This window comes from Physeter macrocephalus, chromosome 4 (assembly GCF_002837175.3).
Source record: "Physeter macrocephalus isolate SW-GA chromosome 4, ASM283717v5, whole genome shotgun sequence".
NCBI classification, from domain to species: domain Eukaryota; kingdom Metazoa; phylum Chordata; class Mammalia; order Artiodactyla; family Physeteridae; genus Physeter; species Physeter macrocephalus.
The window spans coordinates 133,545,738-133,572,382 of record NC_041217.1 but is presented as its reverse complement, the minus strand read 5'-3'; the positions used below and the strand labels follow the sequence as shown (position 1 = coordinate 133,572,382).

The window sequence follows — 26,645 nt, the reverse complement described above, 5'->3', positions numbered from 1 at the left end:
GCCAAACTCAATTTCCTTAATAGATATAGGCCTATTCTGATTGTCTATTTCTTCTTGTGTGAGTTTTGGAAAATTGTGTCTTTCAAATTATTGGTCTATTTCATCTCAGTTATCACATTTGTGGTCATAGAATTGTCCATAGTATTACTCCTTAACCTTTTAATGTCCATATGATATGTAGTAACGTCCCCTCTTTCAAGATGGAGTGTTCATTTACAGATTGAAGAAGATTAGAGAGGAGGAATATTTGGAGGGTAGATCATCAAATCCCCAGTTTGGGGCTGGTTAAATCAGAGATATCTATAAAACATCTAAATGGAGAAGGTGAGTAGCAGTTGAATAAATAAGTTACAGAACCTGTCAGCCTTTCAGTTTGAAAAAGAGGGAGGGATGAACTGTAACAAATACTGCTGGTAGAGCAATTAAAATATGGAGAAGTCTAATCTTTCAATTGAGCAATCTTGGAATTTGCTGACAAGAACAGTTTCAATGGAGTTGTGGCTCAAAAACTTGATTAGAATGGATTCAAGACAAAGTGAGAGGAGAGGAATTGGAGACTGAGGAAAGTAAACTCTTCAGAAGAGTGAATTAGTTTGAATCCTCTGAGAAGCAGATTCCCAGATAAAATTAAATGTGCAAGGATTTTATTAGGAAACATACCTGTGTTAGAGAAAGTGGGGAGAGAGCTTAAAAAGATTGGAATAGTCCTTCAACTGCTTGTAAGTCTGACATTCATGAGGGAGAAAGGGACTGAAGGTTGGATGGACACGTCATAGACTACCATGTGGCCAAAGGACATTTCCACAAGGCTATCAGAGAGTTGTAGACAAAGGCATCAGAGGAGTCTTATTTAGTGGACTAAACGTACCTGCTTTAGTGTTCCTGCTATACCTGGCCACTGACTAAGTTGTTTGTGCGAAACATGGCCTTGGTGCAAGTGTAGAGGTAGATTTTAGAGCATAGCAATTGGGTTCTTGGTCAATTACACTCCCTGTAGTTGGAGGCCACCAGATGCATTCTCACAGCCACTGTAAGGATTTTTTTCTGTAAAAGGAGAGAGGGAAGTACATGGAGGAAAATATGTTCTCTTTATAAGATGGGAAAATTTACATGTCTGTATGATTATGAAAATTTGTGACATAGGAAATAAAGTGAAGAAGTGCTGGAGCTATTCTTGAGTGGGTGACAGGAAGTGGGACTTGGTGTAAAAGTGGAGGGGTTGAAGTCCATAGGGTACATGAAGAGTTTATGCGTCATAAGAAAAGCTAAAGAAGAAACAGGTGAATATATTTTCTGATGTGAGCTTGTTAAAGTTATCTTCTGATTGCTTCTTTCTTCTGAGGGCAATAGTAAGCAAGGTCTAAGCTGAGAGGAAGTATGGGAGTAGGTGTCGTGGTTTGGGGAAAGAGAAAATGGTGTAGAGTAGTTACATAAGAGAGTAGGAGGATGAGGTTGGCATTAAAAGTAAATTTTAGGGGCTTCCCTGGTGGCGCAGTGGTTGAGAGTCTGCCTGCCAATGCAGGGGATACGGGTTCGTGCCCCGGTCTGGGAGGATCCCACATGCCGCGGAGCGGCTGGGCCCGTGAGCCATGGCCACTGAGCCTGTGCGTCCGGAGCCTGTGCTCCGCAACGGGAGAGGCCACAGCAGTGAGAGGCCCGCGTACCGCAAAAAAAAAAAAAAGTAAATTTTAAAATTTCCAATTTTATATTGTATTTAATTTTATTTTTGTGAGTAACTTTTCACTGCTTTAGTTACATTACGGTCAGAGAGGATGGTCTGTATGATGACAATTCTTTGAAATCGGTTGAGATTGCATTATGGCCTAGGACAGTTTTTCATAAAGAGTCTGCATGTGTTTAAATAGGACGTGTGTTCTCTGACATTGATTCAAGACTGATATAGATAGATAGATAGATAGATAGATACATATTCATTAAATCAAACATGTTAGTTGTGTTGTTCAAATTTTCTAGATCTTTACTGACCTTTGTGCTTAATTTTTCACAGATAATTGTGTTATAATATTCTAATAGGTCATAGGTTTATTTCTATCTGAAGTTTCACTTTCATTTTTTTGCTTTACATTATTTTGAGGTTATCTTAAGTCCATATAGATTTAGAATCATTAAAATTACCGGGGAGTTAAAACTTACTATTTTTTAAAAACATTATTTATGGCTGTGTTGGGTCTTCATTTCTGTGTGAGGGCTTTCCCTAGTTGTGGCAAGCGGGGGCCACCCTTCATCGCGGTGCGCGGGCCTCTCACTATCACGGTCTCTGTTGTTGCGGAGCACAGGCTCCAGACGCGCAGGCTCAGTAATTGTGGCTCATGGGCCCAGTTGCTCCGCGGCATGTGGGATCTTCCCAGACCAGGGCTCGAACCCGGGCTCAGTAGTTGTGGCTCATGGGCCCAGTTGCTCCGCGGCATGTGGGATCTTCCCAGACCAGGGCTCGAACCCGTGTCCCCTGCATTGGCAGGCAGATTCTCAACCACTGCGTCACCAGGGAAGCCCAAAACTTACTATTTTGTAGTAACCTTTTCTATTTTTAAAAATGCTTTGGACTTTCACATCAGTTTTTTTAAAATTTTGACATAACTGATATAAATTTCTTTTGGATAGTATTTCCTAAGAAATCTCATTTAATCTTCACAAAAGTCCCTGAAGTGGAACTTAGCATTCTCTCTTCTACAGCAGGAAAACTGTAGCTCAAAGGGCAAAAGCATCTGTCTCAATGCTAGTAAGCAACAGACCTGGGAGTTGAAGTCAGCATTTCCTACTTCTCATGTTACCCTCACTTCAGCATACTGCCTCTGAGGAATTAAGTGGTGAAGTAGAGTGAAGGATAAGGTGCTATAGGGACAGAGCTGAGCAACTGGCAATTGATGAATTCTTCCTGGGAAGAATCTTCCAAGGAAGCATCAGACAGCAGGTGATATTGGAGAACAGCCTTGAATAATTAATACAAGTTTTCCAGGTGAACAAGGAAGGAAAAAGCATTCTAGGCTAAGAAGACATGAGGTATCTAATGTATGTAAGTTTTTGTTCCTTAAAGGAATTAATCTAAACTTTCTCTTTCATCTCCAGACATGAAATAGATACTTAGTAAGGGTTTATTGGATTAATTTTATTTAGTCATTCTCTTTGTTCCATGTAACAGACGTGCTATGTGCCTCTCTAATATTGTCCTACCCTTTCTTTTTAGTAAGGTTAACCTAGTTACTATGGAGGCAGCAGTGTGCCCAGATAAAAGACTATGTATGGTTCCCAGTCTCCCTTACAGCTTGAGATATAAACAGAATCTGTTGGGAGGACCTATGGGAAAGTCCCATAAGTGATGGAGAGACAGCTGATCTGTCCCTTTTGCCGTTTATTCTATGTTCTGATTCCTGATTAGAATCATAAATTTATAGTCATGGGTCCAGTGGCTGTCTGAGACCATGGGTCAGCTGTGAGGATGGAAACTACATGGTAGTGACAATAAAATTGCAAGACAGAAGGAGCTTGGGTCTCTGATGACAATGTGAGGTCACCATACCAATTCTGAATGTCTATTTTAAAACATATTTTATGTGAAAAATAAATTTTTCTTGTCTATGCCACTATTATTTCTATTCTCTGCTATGAGCAGCCAAATACAATTCTCAACTAATATATCCCAAATTCAGCATCCTTTTCAGGAATGTAGGTGACTGGCACATTTAAAAATAATTGTGGCTAGAAATTACTATTTGGAAAATGCACAGAAATACCGAGAGAATTTCCCAGCTGGACCCCATTCCCAAGAAGGATCTCAAAGACAGTTTTATGCCAACTATATAACCTGGAGGAATTCCAGAATCCCTTCAGGAAGAGAAAGTGGCTGCTGTGGCTGCTGATACTGCTATACTTTAGTGGAAACTGAAAAGCTGGAATGATGACCTTTCAAGAAGAACAAATGTTATTAAATAATGGAGTTTTTCCCACCTCCTACAACAGTCAATAGCAAAAGGATGAAAAGGGAATCCTATTCTTCTATTAATAACTCCTCAGTCAGTCTCACGCTGACGAAGCGGAAAGCAACTGTAAAATTAGCAGTTTTGCCTGCAAATTAGCCTCTTGCGAGCCATAAAAAGAGAAAAGGAATTAAGGAAAATTCTATTAATGGAGTCAAGGATGGAAAACCAAGAGTGATAGGGCATAAATACCCAGACAACTGATACGTATTTTTAGGAAGATATTACCCAGGTTTTAAATAGCTGCTTATAGCTGTGTATGAAGAACATGTTAATTGATAGCCCTTGGGTCAGTGTCCTTTCTTAATGGCTCCTTGGAGCAAATCTCTCAGAACTTGAAGAGCACAAGGTTTAGGTTGATATTAATAAAAACCACCCTGTCCACCTCTAGCTGAGATATTACTACTCCACTTTAGAATGGCAATGCAGTAATTGGAAAGAGGTTTAACTTCAGAGGCAGACAAAGTTAGGTTTGACTCTGGCTCTGCTCCTTCACTAGCCTGGGGAAAGTCTTTCATCATTCTGTGCCTCTATTTTATCTTCTATCAAAGCAGATGGTGATTGTGCTTCATTGTGTTAAGAGCATTAAATTAAGTACCGTGCAAAGAATTTGGTCCCTCCCTAGTAGGTTGTTAGAAAATGTTAGCCCCTTTCTACTTTCCCTTCCTCATTAGAGGGCCAGGGACATCAAACCTTCTCGCAAACCTATACAAAGCAGTTAAATTTAGTCCCGGGTAATTCTCCCCATAAGAAGATCAGTCCCTACAGAGGAGCTGAACACGTTTTTATAATTTATGACTGGTCTCAGGCAACAGGCTCGCATTTGCAATCTTAGGAAAATAATAAATCAGTATCCAAAAATGGGGGATAATCTCAAGAAAGAAACTGAGACTCCTTTAACAATAAAAAGGCAGGAGGCTCCATTTCCAACAAGGAACATAGGCTGGAGACCTTTGAAATTCATACAATTTTTTAAAATTTGCTTTTTATTTATTTATTTTTGACATCTTTATTGCAGTATAATTGCTTTACAATGGTGTGTTAGTTTCTGCTTTATAACAAAGTGAATCAGCTATACATATACATATGTCCCCATATCTCTTCCCTCTTGCATCTCCCTCCACCACTCTCTCACTTCGTCCCAGCTTACCCTTCCCCCTCCCCATGTCCTCAAGTCCATTCTCTATGTCTGCGTCTTTATTCCTGTCCTGCCCCTAGGTTCTTCAGAACCTTTTTTTTTTTTTAGATTCCATGCATATGTGTTAGCATATGGTATTTGTTTTTCTCCTTCTGACTTACTTCACTCTGTATGACAGACTCTAGGTCCATCCACCTCACTACAAATAACTCAATCATTTGTAGGTTTGGTGGTTTCCACAGTCTTAGGCATCTAACACTTAAATTCTAAGAGGAGGTGAGGAGTTTGGGACTCTGTTGGAGGGCTTGGGTGAGTCTTAATCACTCCTGCTTTCTTAGTTCAAGACAGTATTTCACACCTGAAACACACATTTTCACTCCTAGGTCTGAAAAATGGCAACATATAGACAAAGCAATTAAATCCACAGTGCACATGGAGGGCAAACACTCTTTGAAAGTGGATAAATCATCGAGAAAGACCTTAACAGCACTTTAAAAAAGTCTTTTTCTGGGCTTCCCTAGTGGTGCAGTGGTTAAGAATCTGCCTGCCAATGCAGTGGACGTCAGAAAGAGAAATTAAGGAAACCCTCCCATTTATCAATGCAACAAAAAGAATAAAATACCTAGGAATAAACCTACCTAGGGAGACAAAAGACCTGTATGCAGAAAACTATAAGACACTGATGAGGGCTTCCCTAGTGGTGCAGTGGTTAAGAATCTGCCTGCCAATGCAGTGGACACGGGTTCGAGCCCTGGTCCAGGAAGATCCCACATGCTGCAGAGCAACTAAGCCCATGCGCCACAACTACTGAGCCTGTGCTCTAGAGCCCGCGAGCCACAACTACTGAGCCCACGTGCCACAACTACTGAAGCCCGCGTGCCTAGAGCCCATGCTCCGCAACAAGAGAAGCCCCCTCAGTGAGAAGCCCGTGCACTGCAACAAATAGTAGCCCCCACTCACCACAGCTAGAGAAAGCCCGTGTGCAGCAATGAAGACCCAATGCAGCCAAAAATAAATGAATAAATAAATTTAATTTAAAAAAATTAAAAAAAAAAATTAAAAACAAAAAAAGACACTGATGAAAGAAATTAAAGATGATACCAACAGATGGAGAGATATACCATGTTCTTGGATTGGAAGAATCAATATTGTGAAAATGACTATACCACCTAAAGCAATCTACAGATTCAATGCAATCCCCATCAAATTACCAGTGGCATCTTTTACATTTAATTAAAAAAATTTTTTTCTAATTGGTGGCCGTAGCTTATAAGACTGGGCCAATTTAGAAAAATCTAACTGTCCTGGTAATACTAATCAGAGTCACCTCCAAATGTTGTAATGTAATGCCAGAATCATTCCCCTCCAAGCTCTTCATATCTTAAGATCATAGAATCTGGTTTACCTGGGACTCTTAAAAATAAGTAATAATTTAAACTCATCAACAACATCACCACTGAGTAGTCTTCCTACTTGTGTTTGAGCACCTCCAGCAACAGAGAGGAACATTCTTCTGAGAGAAGCTCTAACATGCTAGGCAATAGTTTGCACAGAAGATATGTATTCATTTCCTAGGGTTGCCATCACAGAACATCACAAACTAGGTGGCTTAAAACTATGGAAGTTTATTGTGTTACAGTTCTGAAGGCCAGAAGTTTGAAATCAAGTCAGGACCATGCTCCCTCTGAAACCTGTAGGGGAGAATTCTTCCCTGCTTCTAACTTCTTACTTCTGCATTGCTACAACCCTACAAGCATCCTTTGTATATGTAATGTTCCATATGTATATTTGTGTTCCATACATATGGTTGGGTTGACTTTGTCCCTGGCAGAATTTTCCACTCTAAGTAAAACAAGTCTCCTTAAAAAAAAAATAAATAAATAAAAAGAGGACTGAGTTGCAGCTGAAGATCCTGGCAGCAGGGCCATGTTCATGAACATGAGCTGAATTCCTTCCAAGATTGGTCAGCAGTGGAGAGAGACTGTGAAAGGAAGTATAGAAAACTCCAGCAGCTGGAAGAGCAGACCAGGAGGCTGCGAAAGGACTTGAAGAAGAGTCCCAGTGTTGACCTGGTCATCAAATCTGCTGTGAATATGTCCTTAGACTTACTCTCTAATCCCCTCTGCCAGCAAGACCAGAACTTACTGAACATGGTGACCACCCTGGACATGGCCATGAGGTGGATGGATACCTTCAACCAGGAAAAAGTGAACCAGATCTGAAAGACCGCTATTGAACCCTGAACAAGTTTGGCAGTGTCTTCCAGAACCTCAACATGGTGGTGAGAAGGTGGTGGGAAGCAGCCTTCCTATATACTAGAACTATAGGTGATTGCAGGCCAAGGTGGAGAAGTATGAGGAAAAGGAGAAGGCAGGGCCCGTGCTTCCCAGAAGAGCATTGGCCTGTATGGGATGACCTTGAAGCCAAGAACAAACAGCTCCTGGATGAGCTGCTGAGGTTCTACAAGAGCCAATTCCACTCCTTCCATCTCAGCTTTGAGTACCTGATCCAAGAACAGGTCAGGAGACGCATATGATCTTTGGAGACTTGACCCAACATCTTGACCAGCCTGGACCCCTGGATGAAGTCTAGGCAGCAGGAGTGGGAGAATGAGACCAAACTGAGGGAGCCCAGAGCCTCTCTACTGTGGCTGATGACTAAATCTTTGTTCCCCTCAGAAGATTCCTAGGACACCAGTCAGCCCTTTGAGCCTTTGACCTTTTGAAGTTCAGGTTCAGACGTCAGCCTAGCAGAAGGCCCTCCCTTGGGAGAAGTATGGTACCTGGCAGGTTGGAGACAGAGGCGGCTCCCACTCTGCCTCACCAGCCCTTTGGAATGAGCTTGGCACCAGGAACCCCAAGCAGGCTGCTGTCTCCCCACCCAATAGCAAGAGCCAGGAGACAGGTAAGCAGTGTAGCAAACCCCAGGGACTTTCTTATTTCCAAACTGTTCAAAGTACATCCTGGCCTAGAGCCAGAGCAAGCTTTCAGCCTTCAAAGGGTATGGGCTTTCTCAGCTTACCTCAAGGTCCTAGTTTTGCCTGAGTGGTTGAGATCACATTTACCTCCAAAAGAACTATCCTGGGAGTCCACGCATCCTTGTTTCTTTTCCACTTCAAAGACTCTCCCCTGTCCCGGAAGAGGCCCTTCCCTCCAAGAATGTGTGTAGCTGGGAATTCAGCCTTCCCTCTGAGAGCTGTGGTCCTGCAGCTTTAACAAGCCCCTCACTCCAACCTCCCAGCATGGCAAAGGCTGTTTTAGCCCACTTTTATGCCTTAGATCAAGTGCAAGGAAATGCTCCAAGTCTTGTAAGTTCCCTAGGTAACCAGGATTCAACTCATGTAAGTATCCTACCACACAGAATGTCACAGATGGAGTCACAGCCTCAAAGCAAGGACAATGGGTTTGTGCTGGCAGTTGGGCTGGGTCAGAAAGAGAAAGCAATGTCCTGAGGCTATTCTTCAGGGAAAGGCAGTCCCATGGACTTCTGGGATGAATTCTAGACACCTTGCAGCTGCCAGGAGGAACAACTGCCTGAGGATGTTCAACGGAAGATGCATTTGGGTTTGTGCAGCCTTGGACCTTGGTAGACATCGAACTGAGGCCCCAGAGTTCCCTTCCAGAAGCCTGTGTCTCTCTGCTCTGGGTGTTGCCTTATGTGTTCAGCTGACTGAAGACAACAAAGGCAGGGTTCAGGTCAGAGAGTCAAATCACACCTTTGCAGCAATCAGCCCCAAGTGGTCAGGACTAAACTGACAGCTTGCCATTTTTGCCCACACCCATCCTCTTAGGACCAACAAGGGGAAGCCAACTATGCTCTCCCTCAGCAGTTACATAGGATGCCCGTCTTCTAGTCAGCCCACCTCCAGCTTCCCCACTCCCTCAACCTTCCATCAGGCCGCACCTTCCCCTTTTGCCACCATAAAGCTTTTCAACTCCTCTTTCTGCCTTGGATTTGGGTCTGTGCCAAATTCAGCCTATAGTAGTGGCTGCCTCCCTTGCTGACAATAAGCAGTGCTTGTTCTTATTTGGGGGGTCTTTGTTTACTTCTACAGAGATTGTTAATTTGAGGAGCAAAAAATCACTCAGAATAACATGCGCCCCCCCCACCCCCAAATATCTAGGCAGGTTTTCATTATACTTTGCTTATTGATGGGCTAGTTCCATTTATGAAGGCTTTTTTAAAAACATCTTTATTGGAGTATAATTGCTTTACCATGTTGTATTAGTTTCTGCTGTATAACAAAGTGAATAAGCTATATGTATACATATATCCCCATATCCCCTCCCTCGTGCACCTTCCTCCCTGCCCCCCTATAATTTATGAAATTTTATACATCAAAAAGCTTTGAATTTGACCAGGATGTTGATTAATTCATCTCTGAAAATGTAAGTGGCATTTAATTTAAGTAGTATATTTTATAACATTAAACAGCTTATGCATTAGGTAGCTTCTCAAGATGTTATTCTATGCACAGTGGCATTTAGCAGATAGAACAGAGTGCCATCATCTCATCCAGAAACACAGACGAGTCTCATTTGAGAGCTGTATGCTAAATAACTGATATTTGGTGACAAAAGTACTCCTAACCTGAGTTTCCTACCACCAATACGGACTTCTTACTCTGAGGGCCTGTCTTTCCGGCCACATTTTATAATGCCAGTGAAGACATGCCAGAGATTACCTAGTGTGTAATAACTCGGCATTAGAGCACCAGGTCTGTCCAATGGTGGTGGCGGGCACTATTATTATATCCAGGTAAATAAAGGTCCATTTTTTAAAATGCCAATTCAAGATACACATCAAGGGTACAGGATACTCAGAACTGAGTTTTGAGCAGTGTGGTATCCTGAAGGCTTCCAAGCTTCAGTTGCTTGCCAGCCATTCTTGGCATTCCTTGGATCATAGATAACCCACTCCAGTCTCTGCCTCCATCATGAAATGGCCATATTCCTCCTGTGCAAATCTCCCCTCTGATAAGGACACCAATCACATTGGATTAAGGGCCCACCCTACTGCAGTATGACCTTATCTTAACTAATCACATCTGCAGTGACTCTATTTCCAATTAAGTTCACATTCTGTACTAGGGGTTAGGACTTTGAAGTTCAGCCAAACCCACTTAGTTACCAAGTGACCTTAGCCAAGTTACCTAAGCCACAGTTTCATCTTCTAAAACATGGGAGTAAACTTCGAGAAAATTAAATAAATTAATGGCTGGAGAGTATATATCAAGATGATTAGCGCAAAGTGGGCACTAAAGAAATGCTATTTTTTCCTTTCCCAATACCAAGATTTTATTGTCTGATCAGTTTATTTATTTATATATTTATTCTTTCAGCAAAGATTTTTTGAGCACCTAATATATGCCAGGTACTAAGGTATCATTCATATAACAGAAAAAGACAGACACAATCCTTTTCCTTATGGAGGTTACCATCCAACTCTATCCTGGATTTTAACTGAAGAGTTTATTTAGCAAAATGCCCAAAGACCTTCAAGATAAGAAGAATGTTCACTAGCCCACAGCCTGACTGTTGAAGAGTAATAAAGGGAAAAAGAACTAACATTTATTGAGTGTTTATCATGAAGTAGATGCTGTGCTAGATGAGTTATATAATATCTCGTTGAATCCCCCCAAAATCTCTGGACATATGTTCAATTAAGTAAACTGGGATTCAGAGAAATGAAGAAAGCTGCCTATGAGCTCTGAGCTAGTAATTACTAGAGCTTCTTTCCCCTCTGCTACACCTAGGAGTCTATGTGCTGTTGGTCAGGCATTTAGTCATCAAATTGAAGACACAGGATGTAGAGATGCATGAAGAACAGTGCCCCAGTCCTCCTTTGTGAAATCCTTGACTCTATGCATTGGGTGTCATTTTATCTTGAAGCAAACTTCCAGGCCATTTTTCTACCCAGTTATGACTTCACTTTCTATACACATATGAGAACAATTGAAGCAAACCTGAAATTGTGCCAAATTCTGCTTACTTTATGCTGAATGGGTTTTGGGAGATCCACTAGCACCCTCTAACCATGGTCTCTTGAAATCAGAATGGTAGGGGATGCAATCAGTGGCCACATATGTAGACTCATTACAAGATTTTGACCCCTTTAATTCTGTGGTCTAAGAAACCAGACACCTATGCATTAGCTGAAAGGGATTCCTTTACAGTCTTCCTTATTGACTGCCAGAGTTTTCCCAAGGCCCTGTATCACTACCCAAGGATTCATAAACACTAGTGCCAGGTAACAAGCCCTCCATATGGTTTGTCTTTTCAGAGAAATCCTAGGAGATTAGCAGCTTGGAAGACCAAGATAGCCATGGAGTTGACGTCTGTTTCTATGTTCTTTTCCTTTGTTTTATTGTCTGTGTGGATCATGTATTCTGTTGGACACCAGCAGGAATCCTAAAAGCCTTTCAGAATAATATATTTCTTCTTGTTTTTTGGAATAACCTACTTCAAAACTCTTACAGATATCTTATCCTGAATTTGTTGAGGTTTAATATGTAAGTTACACTTGATTCATTTGTTCACATATAGTTGTGAATCAAAGTCTATTCAATATTGAAAATGTTGTCTTGTTACTGTCATTTCCGTCAATGAGGATCTGCTTTCAGATCAAAGTAGCAGGAAACTTTTAGAGCAGTGGTTCTCAACCAAGGGCAATTTTGCCAGCCCCCGACCCGGGGGACATTTGTCTGAAGATATTTTTGGTTATCATAACTGGTATATGTGTCGGGGTGCTATTGGCATCTATTTGGTAGAGGCAAATGATACTGCTAAACATCCTACAATCACAGGATACTCTCCCACAAGAAAGAATTATCTGGTCCGAATATCAATAGTACTAAGATGGAGAAACCCTAACCTAGAGAAATATTTTTCTCCTATAACCTTTAGGCATCACCTTGGAAACTGTATGAACCTGTGTTCCAGGCTCAGATCAACTACTTATTAATTATTTTAACATGGTCAAACAGCTTAATGCTTTTGGACGTGGGCTTCACTGCTTGTATGTAAAATGAGGGAAGTGATTTTGGGGAAAGAAATTGGAACATGTTGAGCTACTAGTTACATTTTGTGGTCAAAGGAAAAAGGGGAAAAATGTTTCGAATTCAAAGATGTTTTTTGAAGACTTATTTATAATAATGAATATTATAAGACAGTTTTGTTTAAATAAATGATAGTTTATCTATTTCATAGAATATTATGAGGATCTTATAAAAAACAGTTCTTATACATGGAAAATGCCTTTATTCTAATGTTAAGAAAGAGAGTAATGGGATTCTAATTTGTATGTAAAGTAGGCCAGAGGGGAATTGGTTACTTTGTTTTCTGAGCTGCCTCTATCCATATTTCTTACTGTTGCACTCATCACAGTGCCCAAGACTCACTTGTTTATGACTATGTCTTTGTGACCAGACTGTATACACCATGTCGATAATGGTGGGGTTTTAGTCACCTCTATATCCCCACTGTCTTGCATATAACTAACTGCATTGTCTCTCAAGAGACAGGTTAGTGCTACCTGCTTTGGTTTCCTCATCTGAAAAACGCAGGCAAAATTGTGCATATGTTGAGAGCAATAAATGAAGCAATGTTTGTAAATGTCATAACACTCTGTATGTGACACATAATAACCATTCAGTAAACTTAGTTATTGTTATTACTTGCATCCCAGCTCTGTCCATATCAAGAGGTGTAAACTTGGAAAGTAATTCAGGTCTTTTCCTTTTTTTTCTCCTTTCCTTTCCTTTCCTTTTTCCTTGCCTTTCCTTTTTCTTTTCCTTTCCTTTCCTTTCCTATCCTTTCCTTTCTTCTTTTCTGTTTTTCCCTCCATAAATGAAGACTTGTACTAGACTAAATACTTCCCAGATTCTAGATTCTTATATCCTTTGATTCTAAGGATTAAAAGCTTTAGGAGCCTTGTTGGAGACTGCAGACTCTTAGAGTGAAAATGGCTCCATCGACTGTGGTCTAATGAGGCTTTGGGGCTTTGGACAGTCATCAGGAGGGAGAGTGTAGTGGGTGGGCAGGAGATGACATGGTATCGGGGAAAGAGCACTGGGTTAGGCATCAGAGAACTGGGACCTAACTCGCATGTTGTGTGGTTGCACATATTATTCCTCCATGGCAGCTTCCAGCTTCCTCACCAGTAATAACAGAAAGAAATAGCTAGCAAGTTCAAGGGCTCTCCCAGCTCCTACCTGGTATGATTTTGACCTCTTCATGTCCTGTCGGGCACGCTACACTGAATTTACTCTTCTATGCAGTGGTTGTTCCCCTACCCACCATGTGGCTGCCCTCCTCCCTCAATCTTTCTGTGACTCTAGGTTTTGAAGACAACTTGTGTTGTCTTCCCATTTAGATGCTACTTTATTAAGGACTCTTGTTTGCTGGCTAGAAATCCCAGAAATAATGCAAAATATTTGTCTGAGTGTCTTAGGGTTCTTTTTGCATCAGAATGACATAATGAGGCTCGTGGGACTAACTGAAATTTAGGGAAAAACCATCTAGTACTGTACTGAGAAACCAAAGGCAATGGGAAAGCCCTTCACAGGAACCAGAGAGGTCCTAGAAATTACAGATCAGAAGCCACCTGGAAACAGATTAATAATGATGAATAAATCATTAAATCTTAGATTTATCCAGTCTTGCTCCAGAAAGAACAGCAGATTAAATGAAGGCAAATTTAAACTCAGTATTTAAATCAAACTTGTAACTAACAACGGTAATCTATCAAACAGTGAAACTACCTACCTTTCAAGGAAGGGAGCCTCCAGCTGGAGAGTGGACAGTTTTAAAGCTGGAGAAGATTCTTGTTTCTGATGAGAGAAAGAATTTAATAATCTCCAAATTCTTTTCAGCTCTGAAATGGTGGTTCTGTCCATGAACGTGGTAATACTTGATGAGGACTAAAACTGTGGAATGGCCGTCATATCAGTTGCCAGCCACTATGCTAGAAGCCTTTACCTGCTCACAATGACCCTAAAAAGAGGTCCTTAATAATTCCATTTTGCAGATAAGAAATTGTGACTCAGAAAGGGAAACAGTGTTTTTCCCAAGCTTGTAAGAAGTGCAGTAGGGTCTGACTCTATATCTGGTGAAGAATCCTTAAGAAGTCAGAAATCAGCTGGTTCTCACTGTTTTGACTGTACCAGTTTGGGCTCTGAGTTCCTCCATAGGGGAACCAATTAAAGGGCAGATTGTTAGCTGCTTTGCACATAGAAGGGGAGAGGAGGAGAAACAAATGACTCTACGTCTTGGTGAAGAGGCAGAAGGAGGATGCCTGCAGGGAGAGCTTGTCTAGGAGTTCCTGCCACCTGCAACCTGGCATTTCCCCCTCCTAGAAGCCAGACAGACTGCCCCATGCCAGCCTGTCAGTAGAGAAACTAGCAAGGAGAGAACTCCGAGGCCATCAGACACAAGAGCCTGCCTACAGGGTACACTGTGAAAGGGGGGACCCTGGGAACAGGGAGCAATGGCCAATCCCAGTGGTCAGCAGGGAAAGGAAAGGAAAGGGACACTGAAATGTACTATGTGTCTTAAGTACTGTGTTGTGCTCAGCACTTTTTAAATATTTCCTCTTTTAATTCCTTTCAACAGTCTTATTAAGAAGGTATTATTTTCTTCATTTTTCCGAATGAAGACAACTAAGGCTTTTAAGAAAATTGTCTTACATTATTCAGTATGCCTTGGATATTAAGCCAATCTTGTCTGACTCCAAATTCCACATTTTCTACCAAATTATGGTTTTCCAAATTCTATTTACTGGTGTTCCCTTTTTCATTTTCACCATAACTGCATAGCCCTGTACTTTTGTTTAACATTTTTCTGTAAATCAACTCCCCTCCTTCTTAAGTTTTACTTAAATGAATGCATTTTGAAAGGAAGATGCATAATGCCAACCTAAATGGAAAGCAATTTCACTTGCCATAAATAGATGGTAATAACAAAAATGAATAAATGAAAACAAAAGGGTGTTATTAAATTCCTGCTGTAGAGTCTTATGTCTAGAAGGCTCTGTGCCTAGGCATAATTTCTTTGTAAAACTGAAGATTAGCAAAGTGTTAGATGCTAAAGATACAGAGCACCAAAATGATGTTTTCCTTGTTGGTATCACTGAATGGATTAAAAGATAACTGAAATTCTTGTCATGTGTTTCAAGGCTATTTAATGCCCTTTCTCTGGCCCATCCCACACCACCTCCAGGACCATCAGTATTCCATAGCTATGCTTTGGGAAGTTCATCATGATAGTGACAATATTATAAGCTCTTCTTCTGAAATCAAGCAAATGCTCACTTCGAATACCATTTCCCCAAATGAAACAACACAGTTACTAGATAGGAAGCAGAAAAGGATGCAGAAAATAAATAGATCCTCCCAAACGGTTTTCCTACCTCGAGTCATCCATCCAATGTGTTATAATTAAAGATCATCTGGGCTTCCCTGGTGGTGCAGTGGTTAAGAATCCACCTGCCAATGCAAGGGACATGGGTTCGAGCCCTGGTCCGGAAAGATCCCACATGCCACGGAGCAACTAAGCCCATGTGCCACAACTACTGAGCCTGCGCTCTAGAGCTCACGAGCCACGACTACTGAGCCCATGAGCCACAACTACTGAAGCCCACGCACCTGGAGCCCGAGCTCCACAACAAGAGAAGCCACCGCAATGAGAAGCCCGTGCACCGCAAGGAAGAGTAGTCCCCGCTCGCCACAACTAGAAAAAGTCCACGTGCAGTAATGAAGACCCAACGCAGCCAAAAATAAATAAATAAAATAAATAAATTTAAAAAAATTTAAGATCATGACAATCTTCTACTACGAAAAATGGTTTCTTATTGCAGATATAAGTAATTCTCAGCAACTTATCCTAGAATTTGAAGACCACGCACCTGGAGCCCGAGATCCACAACAAGAGAAGCCACCGCAATGAGAAGCCCGTGCACCGCAAGGAAGAGTAGTCCCCACTCGCCACAACTAGAAAAAGTCCACGTGCAGTAATGAAGACCCAACGCAGCCAAAAATAAATAAATAAAATAAATAAATTAAAAAAAATTTAAGATCATGACAATCTTCTACTACGAAAAATGGTTTCTTATTGCAGATATAAGTAATTCTCAGCAACTTATCCTAGAATTTAAGGTCTTGTTAAATTCTATTAGGTCCCACCACCGCCATCAGACTCAGGCCAAAGTGAGTCAAAATGAACAACTCATCGTTTCTCTTATATGTCCTCAAAATATCCTGCCTCCATACTACTGCTCATCTGTTCCTCTTTCCATTCCCACAGTGTATCTATGTGGGTAATTGTGGTGGGCAGAGAGAGACAAGCCTGGAAAGATAGAGTAAGATAAGGTCATTTTTAATTATTTGCTTGTTTTTTTGTTGTTGAATTGTTGGATAGAATCCCTAGTATTATTAATTCATTCCTAAATGTTCTGTTCTTTCACCTAAATCTGATGGGGAAAAAAAGTTGTGCTAAATGGAATCAGAGTGCTCATCAAAAAAAAAAAACAAAACAAAAAAAACCCAGCATAGCTGACACTTTTAGGAACAGAAAATGGACAAGGTTGAAGACAAATTATCAGTGATTTTGTGTTTAATAACTCAAACATCAAAGGAACTTGTGGCTACGAGGAAAGATTTAATATTTGAAATCTCAGGACTACTCTGGTTATAAGCTCCAGGAATGCTCATGGAAATTTTGAGATTAAAGAAATCATGTGACTGTCACATGATAAGGTTTATTATAACTGTCTTATGAGGAAAATAAAATGATGCATCTTGAAAAAGAAAAAAAAACACAGTTGAATATTTTAGAGATTTCTAAATATATACTGTTACATATTTTTGGCCTTTTCTGTTGAATTTATCTGCACACATAATTGCAGAAGATTGTGCAAAGTAATAATAAACTTTGGAAGGATTCAAAAATAAAAGAGTAAGAGAAGGAGAGCATGCAAAGATCTGAAAGATGACTGTTGGGGTTGGCGATAGGGAAGCTCTGAGAAACTTGCTGTAATTGTTTCAGTTCTAGATTAGGGAGGTTGGTGGATTGAGGAGTAAGTAGGGGTTGAGTACCCGGAGACAGCAAGAGCACCTTATCAACTGAGATAAAAGACGAAAAATGAAGTGTTAGATAGAAACACAGGAGAGCTTGGAGCATATTTTCAGGTTGAGGTTTGGCTCCTTTTTGCAGGAGACAAAAAATTAGAGAGGAAGAGGCTTAAGAGCTAAACCAAGAGACTATGAGGGAGAACAGAATCAAGAAGAAATGTGAAGGGCTTGGCCTCGTACCCGAGGAAGGACACATCACAGTAGAGTGATGACTTTCTATAAACAGAATGGAATTAGCAGAATGAATTTGTAGCACACATTTACCACTAAGTAGCTGGAGAGACAGGATCTGTCTGGATTTTTGCCATTCAATGTATAATTGTAGGAGAGTCAGCCTGCTAATCATTATGTGGAGTCACAGAACATTTAAGGTGAAAGGAAGTCCATTCCTCTACCTTATATTCAGATCCATGTCATACTGAGCGTAGGCCTACTCTTTTAACTGTAGTGGCGGGAGGTTAACGTCTACATGAAAGAGAAAATTCCACTTTCAGAAAGCCTTAAATATCAGGAGGTCCTCTTCTAAATAGAAGTGGTATCAACCTCCCCATCAGGTGGTTCCAGTATTGCTCTAAAAAATCCCTCAGGACTTGAATTCCTCTTCAAATATGTATATAGTGATGGATTTTTTCCCCCTTAAATCCAGATAATAGGCTATTCAACCATTTTTCATATGAAATTATTTCAAAACCTTTAATTGTCTCAGGGATTCTTTTTTGGATGTGACGTCCTAAAATAAAATTGTGATGTCCTAAAATAAAAATATCACCTGAGCAACGGTTTGATCAGGGAAAAGTTTTGAAGAGTTCATTCTAGGCATTAGGTTTCATTAAGTCCAGCCAAATTGCTGATTGAGATTTATGGAGTACTTATTATATGCAGGCAATTTCTTAAGAGTTTTAATGCATTATCTTATTTAATCTTTTCAATAACCCTATGAGGTAGGAACTATTAATTTCCATTTTACAAATTGACAACTGGAAGCCAAGATGGGCTAAGTAATTTTCCCAAAGTAACTAAGCTAGCAAGTGGCTGAGTTGGGATTTGAACTCAGGTTTGTTTGATTTCACTACGTGATGACCTTCTCACATGTTGGTTTGTTTTTTATTCATTTCCTTTCCATCCTGTACTTGTACAGGTTTCTTGAAGAAAGTGCTGAGCAAAGAATATGGCATACAGAGGCTCTTGTTAAATATGGGTTGAAGCCTTGTGGTATAGATATTGCTAGCTCCCATTTTGCAGATGAAAAAATTGAGGCTCAGATAAACAACAAATATTTGTTGTTTGTACAAAGTACCAGACACAGCACTGTAACCAACAGTGTGACAAAAGTAAGCACAGAGTTATATACAAAAAGAGAGTCCTATCTCTGGACTCAAAGGTCAACACTATTTCCATAGCATCACAGCTTTTCCTTCCAGCAAAAAGTCCTCAGAATCAATCTAGAAGAATGGAGTTTGCCCTCTCTTGCAAAAACAAAAAACAAAAACCAATGAACCAACAAAGAGTAAAACCTGTCCAGAAAAGCAAAGATGTCCTTAGAGACAAAGAAGGCGTTCTGGTGAGGAAAAACAATAATGTATATGTCAAGGAGTAGAGGCTCTCTTTACCCTGTCCCCACAAATCTAAAACACTTTTTATTAATGCCCCCCCTACCCCCAGCAAATGTGGCATTCTTTTAAATATGCCCTAACAGTGTAAATCAGAGCAAAGACTATATTTCACACCAAGAGGCTTGTATATCCATCAGGTATTTATGGCAGTGCTGTTAGCCAACTCTTCCATCTGGGATGTCTTTAGTCATCTTTCATCTGGTACACCTCTTAGAGAAACTCCAGAGCCACAAAAGGGCTCATCTTTTAGACCTCCTTTGGCAGGAGGGAGAAATCCAAAGTTTTCCCATAAAGCCTATATTCCGTATTACGTTTAAAGTCGTTGTTTGATATGATAATGTCTTTGGGGGGATACTTGGCCCTGCCTCCCAAGGATAATAGAGGACAATTATTTTATTCTGTTGTGCCATCTAATGAGGAACCATCTCTTAAAAGCACAAGGGTTTGTGTAATCTACAAATTATTGGGAGAAGAGATTGAAGATCATCTCTGCATCCCCCCTCCCCAAAACAAAAAGCTTCATCCAGAAAAAGAGAGCTTTTTATCCTTTCTAAATTTGGTAGTGAATACCTGCTATAACCTAAAACCAGTTGGGGGAAAAAAAAAACAGAAGAGGAAAGATTTAATACACCCTTCCATTAAATATGATCGAATATTCCTGGAACCAAGTTGTTTCCCATATACTTTCCAGTTTGACTCTGTTCAAGCAGAGGTGAAATCTAAACATGAGCTTTTTTTTTTTTAATAATCATTTCGAAAGAGATGAATGCATCACTGAGAAAAAACAACAGCTTTAATTGTCACTTTGGACACCGCAAAGCTATTCCATTAATCCCTCAGCAGAATGCCTCATTATTAAAATAATATGTGGGGAGTTTGTAGTCCAAAAAAGCCAGGAAACAAATTCTCTGCTAAAATGTTCCAGAATGTCTCAGAAAGAAATAAAACTACCAGAGCTTTCATCCTATTCCAATCATAGACACCATGTCCATGAGGAATAGTAATTCGTCTTGACATGACTGCTCAAATGGTTCCAAACACACAAACCCATGCTGGAGACCACTCTAACTGCTCCCATTCTTGGCCTGGATGCAGAGACATAGGCCTGCGAGTGTCTCCTATCAATTAGACAGTCAGAACAGAGAGGGGCTGGCTAAATGCATGGGGGTGAGGAAGCTGCAGGGTTTTATACCTTATTAATTGGACATCGCTATTTAAACTCTTGAAGTCTCCAAATGGCTTTGGCATGCGGTCAGACCCATAAAATAAATGGACTCAAGAAGTGAAAAGGAATACTCTGAGCTAGGCCATTTCCTGTTCCTCCCTAGAATCCTAAACTGTATCTGGTACCAGAACTTCAAGCTCAAATCTCAGCTGAATACTCAGCCAGCCTTTACATGCTGCTACAACTATAATCAAGACTTTTCTTTTTCTTGTGTTTGCTGTAGCCTCTTCAAGAATAAATAACCACCTTTATTTTTAATCAGCCAGTAGGTATGCATCGGTTGAAAGAATTTGCCCAGCAAAATAAAAACTCGCTTGGGTTTTTTTGTGGCTGGTATTTTGTCAAGCAGTAGTGCCTCCTCAGCCTTTCATATCTGTCTTTCTGAGTGAATCATCCTGAAAAGGTTACCTCTGGTACTAAAACAGGGAAGGTTCTGCTTCTGGAAAAGAAGGTGGTGGGAAAGATCAGTATAGGTTTCTTTCTGTCTTTGCTTCCTTGAAAAGAAAGTCTTCTGAGACCAGGTGGCTTTATCCCATGAAAATGAGCAGAGAGTCAGGCAGCAAAGTGGACACCTCTGTCACAGCATCACCCCATCACCAGCCCTACTCACACTTGTGAGGACTGATAGCAGATTACCCTTTCACACCTGGCCTCTGAGTGGTGGGCCAAGGGAGATCTCCTTGAGGGTAAAGAGGTGAAGCCAGATTATGAATTGATGGCGTGCTATTTAGAGTGTAAAGAGATAAATTGACTAGAACTATTGGAAAAGCCTGGGAGAAAAACACTATGCAGCTAAATCTAGTTCAGAGGTTCCTTAGCAGAGGCTTTGCTGTGGGAGATTTAAAGGAGGGGAGAAAGAAGCATCCTTTTACTAGCCACCTACTTGGTACCAGACGGACTCTTTAGGGCTTCACAGACATATCACATTTAAACTTCACAACAACACTTTGAGAGAGGTCTGACTGTCCCATTTTATGGATGAGGAAACTGAGGCTTAGAGATTTTAAGGTGCATGCTCATGGTGCATGATGTAAACTTTAAGGTTGGAAATGGTATCTGTATATCCCCCCAATCATGGTGGTAACTGCCAAAGGCTCTCTATACCACTTCGAGTGGACAGCTGTGGCCCGCCCTTCCTCAGTGCCTCCTGCCTTCCCTGGTGGTTGTTTCCACCAGCTCTCATCCCAGTGCTTCACACTGGGGTCTGTTAGGTGCATCACCTGGACCTTTGCTCATTGTCTTGCCATTGGTAACCAACACTCTGTTTCCTCCAAATAAAACCTGATCTTGGCACCAACATTCCACTTCCCTGCACTCCTGTTAGCACACTGTCAGGAAGATGAGCAGCCCACGCAATAGGCAGAATAGTGTGTCGTAGTTTCCATCCGACCTCTATATTCTCTGTTAATTTATGGTTTAATTTAGTGCTAAGGGCACGGGCTTTGGGTTTACTCAGAACTGGGTTCAAATCCTGGCGTCACTTCTCATTAAATGGGTCACCTCGAACAAGTTTCTGTGTCTGTTAGCCTCAGTATGCTTGTCCACAAATAGGGGATAGGAATGCCTTTCTCCCACTTATTGTTAGGATTGTGTGAGATAATGTATACAAGCACTCAGCATAGTGTGGCGTGCCTAGTGAGTACTTAATAAATGGAAGCTATTATTTAGGGTAGATGTTTGAGATTAAATGGTCTCCATATTTATTTTAGAGTTGATAAATGAAGCTAACATCCCAGGGAAGGAATGAGGCAGTACTATCAGAGAATACCGACCCACCTTCCCCTAGGATGCTGAAGTCTCTTCCTACCCTTGGTGGAAATAGTCCTTGCACTACAATTTTTCATGTCTTGCAAGGTCCAATCAATACAATTGATTAAATGATTAATTTATTGTGTTCTCAGTAAAAGCCCTGCATCGACTTTTTAAAATGGAATCTTATTGCATTTTAGACAAACAAAGTTAATTGGCAGCAATCATTTAAAAGGGAAGCACAAAGCATTCTAAACACACATACACAATCAAGCCCAATAATGAAAAACAAAAGTCTTGTACTATTTTAAGAATGCAAAACTGGAGGGATGAGTGAGAGTATTAGCGTTTTGTGAGTCGCTGAGCCACAGAGAAAGATCATCTGGGCCAGTTATGCTCATCTGTGTACTGACCTTACTCATGCCCTTTACTTATTGCCCTCTCTGTAAAGACATCAGGGGAGGTGTTTTTTGGTTTGTTTGTTTGTTTTTCTCCCCTGCTGTCCCTATTAGGAATAGTTGTGTCCTCTTTGGCTTATGGTTTGTTTTTTATCTCATAGACTGTAACCAATGAGGCCGTCATCCTTCCATTGGTTTATAGAAGACCCAGAGGCAAATCCATGTCCCATCCATACCCTTGGGCTGCATTTTTTAGTGATGCAGGTTGTATAGGTTTCAATCTAGACCTGTGTTTTTGTTTCTCTCATTGTTTACCTTTGTTTCATCTTGCTCACCAAATTATAAAATGGATTACCTAACCAAATATCAACGCATCTTTTAAGTTGCCTATATTTGGAACATAGTTAAGGGATATATAAATTATTAAATAATGAAATACAGAAATTAGGGGGGAAAAGTCTAATTTCCTGTTCTTTCTTTTTTTTTTTTAACATCTTTATTGGAGTATAAATGCTTTACAATGGTGTGTTAGTTTCTGCTTTATAACAGAGTGAATCATCTATACATATACATATATCCCCGTGTCTCCTCCCTCTTGCGTCTCCCTCCCACCCTCCCTATCCCACCCCTCTAGGTGGTCACAAAGCACCGAGCTGATCTCCCTGTGCTATGTGGCTGCTTCCCACTAGCTATCTGTTTTACATTTGGTAGTGTATATATGTCCATACCACTGTCTCACTTCGTCCCAGCTTACCCTTCCCCCTCCCCGTGTCCTCAAGTCCATTCTCTACATCTGCGTCTTTATTCCTGTGCTGTTCTCTCAGGCCACGAACTAGCTTTGTCATCAGTTACCTGCAGCAGTATTTGCCTTCTGATGGGAGCAAAAATGGACTCTACTGGCAGCTATCCCAACCCAGTGGTTGGTTCTTTCTCAACGGTTCTGTCGTCCTCAGCACACCTGCCCCGAGAGTCTGAGAGAGCTGGTGGGCGTCCCACCAGGGGCTGTGGGAGGAGATTCAGGGAGGGCCTGGGGAGGGCTGACTTGGCCACTGGGTGTCAGTGTTGCTGCACTTGAGGGAGGCCTCTGGACCTTGTCTTTGGCAGCAAGAAATGCTTCCTGCTTTCCTCGATTAACTCAGGTGAACCGGTATGAAATAACATTCAATAGATCTTTTTTTTTTTCCTGCTCCAAAGGGCAGGGATGAGAACTCTCTTTGCTATACACTTTCCCAACTGCTGTGAGTGTTAAGTTTAAGGCAATGGAGGGATCAGTAATTTTTAAAATTACTTTTCTTCACCAGAAAGCTCTCTTGATAGAATTTCCTACCCAGTACCACACCAACAGAGCCCACTGAGACAGCCAAGCATCTTGGCCAAATCCTAGGCTTTGCAGCCTGAAGACCTTGGGTTTTCATCCGAGGTACTTTTTCCTGCACCCCTGTGTTCTAACCAGCTTTGTGACCACCAACAATTTTGAAACTTGCTGTGCTGCAGTTTCCTTGTCTCCAAAATGCAATTTATAATACCTGTTTCAGAGGAATGCTGTTAGAATTAAATTGGGTTGGGCATGTAGAGCAGAAGCTCACAATATGTGCTCAATAAATGAAAGCTAATGTGGATAAAATGTGAGCTGGGGAGAGCTGTGTGGTAGCTCAAAATATATTTTGCATATTTTTTCCAGTGTCCTCAGAAAGCATGCAGAGGGTGTGTGTGTGTGTGTGTGTGTGTGTGTGAGAGAGAGAGAGAGAGAGAGAGAGAGAGAGAGAGAGACAGGATGGGAGATGGGATGGGCTGCATGTGTGTGAGAGAGAGGCTCTCAGGTGACATGCACAGGAAGCACAGTGATCACAGTATATCACATGAGATAGTTGCTGAACCTGTATCCTAACCTTTTTTTTCCCTGCCTGACAGTTCCTTCTAGTGGTAGTCAGCACTTTGGAGATGCTCACTCATGACAGAGAGCACGATGTAGAACAAGGAGCAGCCTCTCCCCAGGGCCAGAGCTCAGCATCCCTGGGCTCTAGCATCATCTGTACCAACTCTCTGACATCCTCAGACAACACAGCTTAGTCCAAGGTACAGGGCTTTGGAGTCAAGCATAGGCAGGAAGTCCAGCTCGCAGACTTACTATATGTGGGACCTTGAGTAATCATCTACCCCTTCAGAGTTTCACTTTTCATCAGTTGTAAAAATGGGGATAATGATACAATTATTAATGGTTTTTATTAGGGATTAAATAAGATAGTACCAGGGAAAGCACTGAGGACAAAGGAAACTGAAATCCCTAGTAATACTCTCCTGTCCGCTTACACCAATGCTGTGAGGACCACTCAATCTGATGCAGGAAGTTGCCTCCCCAGACCTGTGGGATCTCTTCAAACCATCTTGCTTCAGAGTTATGTAGAGGAGGAAAAACACAAGTTCTGTTTTGAACACATTAAGTGGAGCTGTCTGTTAGGTAGGTGGAGATGGTTACTGGACAGTTACATATATAGATATATAACTTTGGAAGAGCTCTGGGTGAAGATTTGGAAGTCTCCTAAACTTGCCACATTGCACTTAAGCAAATAACTTTCTTCCCAGTCTTCTCTGTCTCACTGCCCTCCTTCAAATCCTTTTTTAACCCAGGCTGTTAGTCCTTATTTTCTTTCAAAAAGCCATAGGTTAGATGGAGATACTATTCTCTTTCCACTTGGCACATCCTTTCTTTCTGGGAACCGTTACATTACTGCCCAGGTATCACTGAGTATGGAATCCACCTGGAAGTATGGAATTCTGTTCCATAAGCCATGGCTTCCTGCCTCACCAAGCTTAGAGGTTTGAGACTGAGTATTCTCTAGGTTGACCTAGGATGTGATATTGTTGCAGAATCTAAGAGAAGGGCTGATAGATGATGCATAACAATATTTTGTTTTTCAGAATTGGAAACAGGCCCAGAGAATCTAAATGATTCTTCCCATTACTATAAAGCTCAGAGTCACCATATCAGGCTGCCTCCTTGCTTATAAAGCAATGGGTTATCATTCCAGATGGTAGTTCAAATACTTAAGAGACCAGGGAGTGAAGTCCAGCCCCTCTCACAAATCAGCTGTTCTAAAGCTGAAACTCTTCAATGCCTTTACACACATAGAACCCTTAATCACTGTGGGTCATTGTGACATAGACTTCAGTTTGTCATAGGACAAAAAAATTCTGGCTTTCAAATATAGTGATGAACTAATGAAACACAGTTTCTCTAAAGGTAAGATGGATTAAAGCTGTGCTGGGCATCCCATGTTCTCTTTCAGTCTTGGCCAATACTTCCCAGTGCTATTATGGAACATGAGTCTTTGGGATGCTTAGTTAAGAAAAAAAAAAAGCTTTGGAAAAGCTTAAAGTATATTCTCTCATTTCCTTAAATGTCCACAATGAAAATTAGCATATTAAAGGTTCGAGTTAAAGAAATCTGCTCAAAGTTTGAAATTAGTCAACTCCATATATGCAACTTAACAGAAAACATCTATTAACATCCCATCGAAGAAATGTTTTATCTTTCTTTGAATTTCTGTTATGAACATTGTTCTGGGTACTTAATTTGTTTTCACCTTTAATCTTTGCAACCAGCTAGTGACAGAGACATTGTTGATAATCTTTTTATGATGAGGAAACTGGGACTCAGAAAGGTAAGGGAATTTGCCCAGGCTCACACAGTCAATATGCCCTGCTTTTCACTTTATGGTTTTTTATAATTTTTCATACATGTGACCTTCCTATGTGTCTTCACTTATAATGTAATCAATGCCTAAAATTGGATTCTCACCATTCCTGGCTGGGATATCTTCCTTATGTCTTAAGACCTAGGTCAGGAATCATCTCAGCTGTGCTAAGTGTTTCTCCCTCGTGCTCCTATAGTATTTTTTTTTACCTTGATCTTAATATTGCCCACTTTATTTTGAAAGTATCTATTTATGTGCCTCTTCTTCCCAGTAACTTGTAAGCTTCTTAAGAGCAGGCACTGTGTCTTCACTCTTCTTTGTATACCTACTCCCAAGCTCAGGGCTTACCTTGAAGTCATACACATTTATTAAGACTCCTATGGTAGAGACTCAGTGTTTCTCTGTTGCACTGAATTGAACTGAGCTGAACCGAAGCCAGTTCTCTCTAACTTCAAAGCCCCAAACATTTCCCACTATACCTCACTGTCTCCCATTCCAACTGTAAAAGTTCTATTACGTTTTGGCCCAAATAAGCAATGAACCTATTTTTGTTCCCATGGTATTTGGTAATGCTGTGGAGAATTATAGGGAGCAAATTTAGGAGGAGAATAGGCACCTTAAATGAAATTTATATTACATCACAGGTTGCATTAGCAATCTGTGTATAAATCCGTTAGTACAGGGCAGGGAACAAAGAAAGCTCCA

The 26,645-nt window shown here is 40.9% G+C and overlaps 1 pseudogene; it reads left to right on the top strand.

Annotated features, from left to right (window-relative positions):
• Positions 1-1,237: 1,237 nt before the first annotated feature.
• LOC102976912 (bridging integrator 3-like) lies at positions 1,238-7,794 on the top strand (annotated as a pseudogene).
• The last annotated feature ends 18,851 nt before the right edge of the window (positions 7,795-26,645 follow it).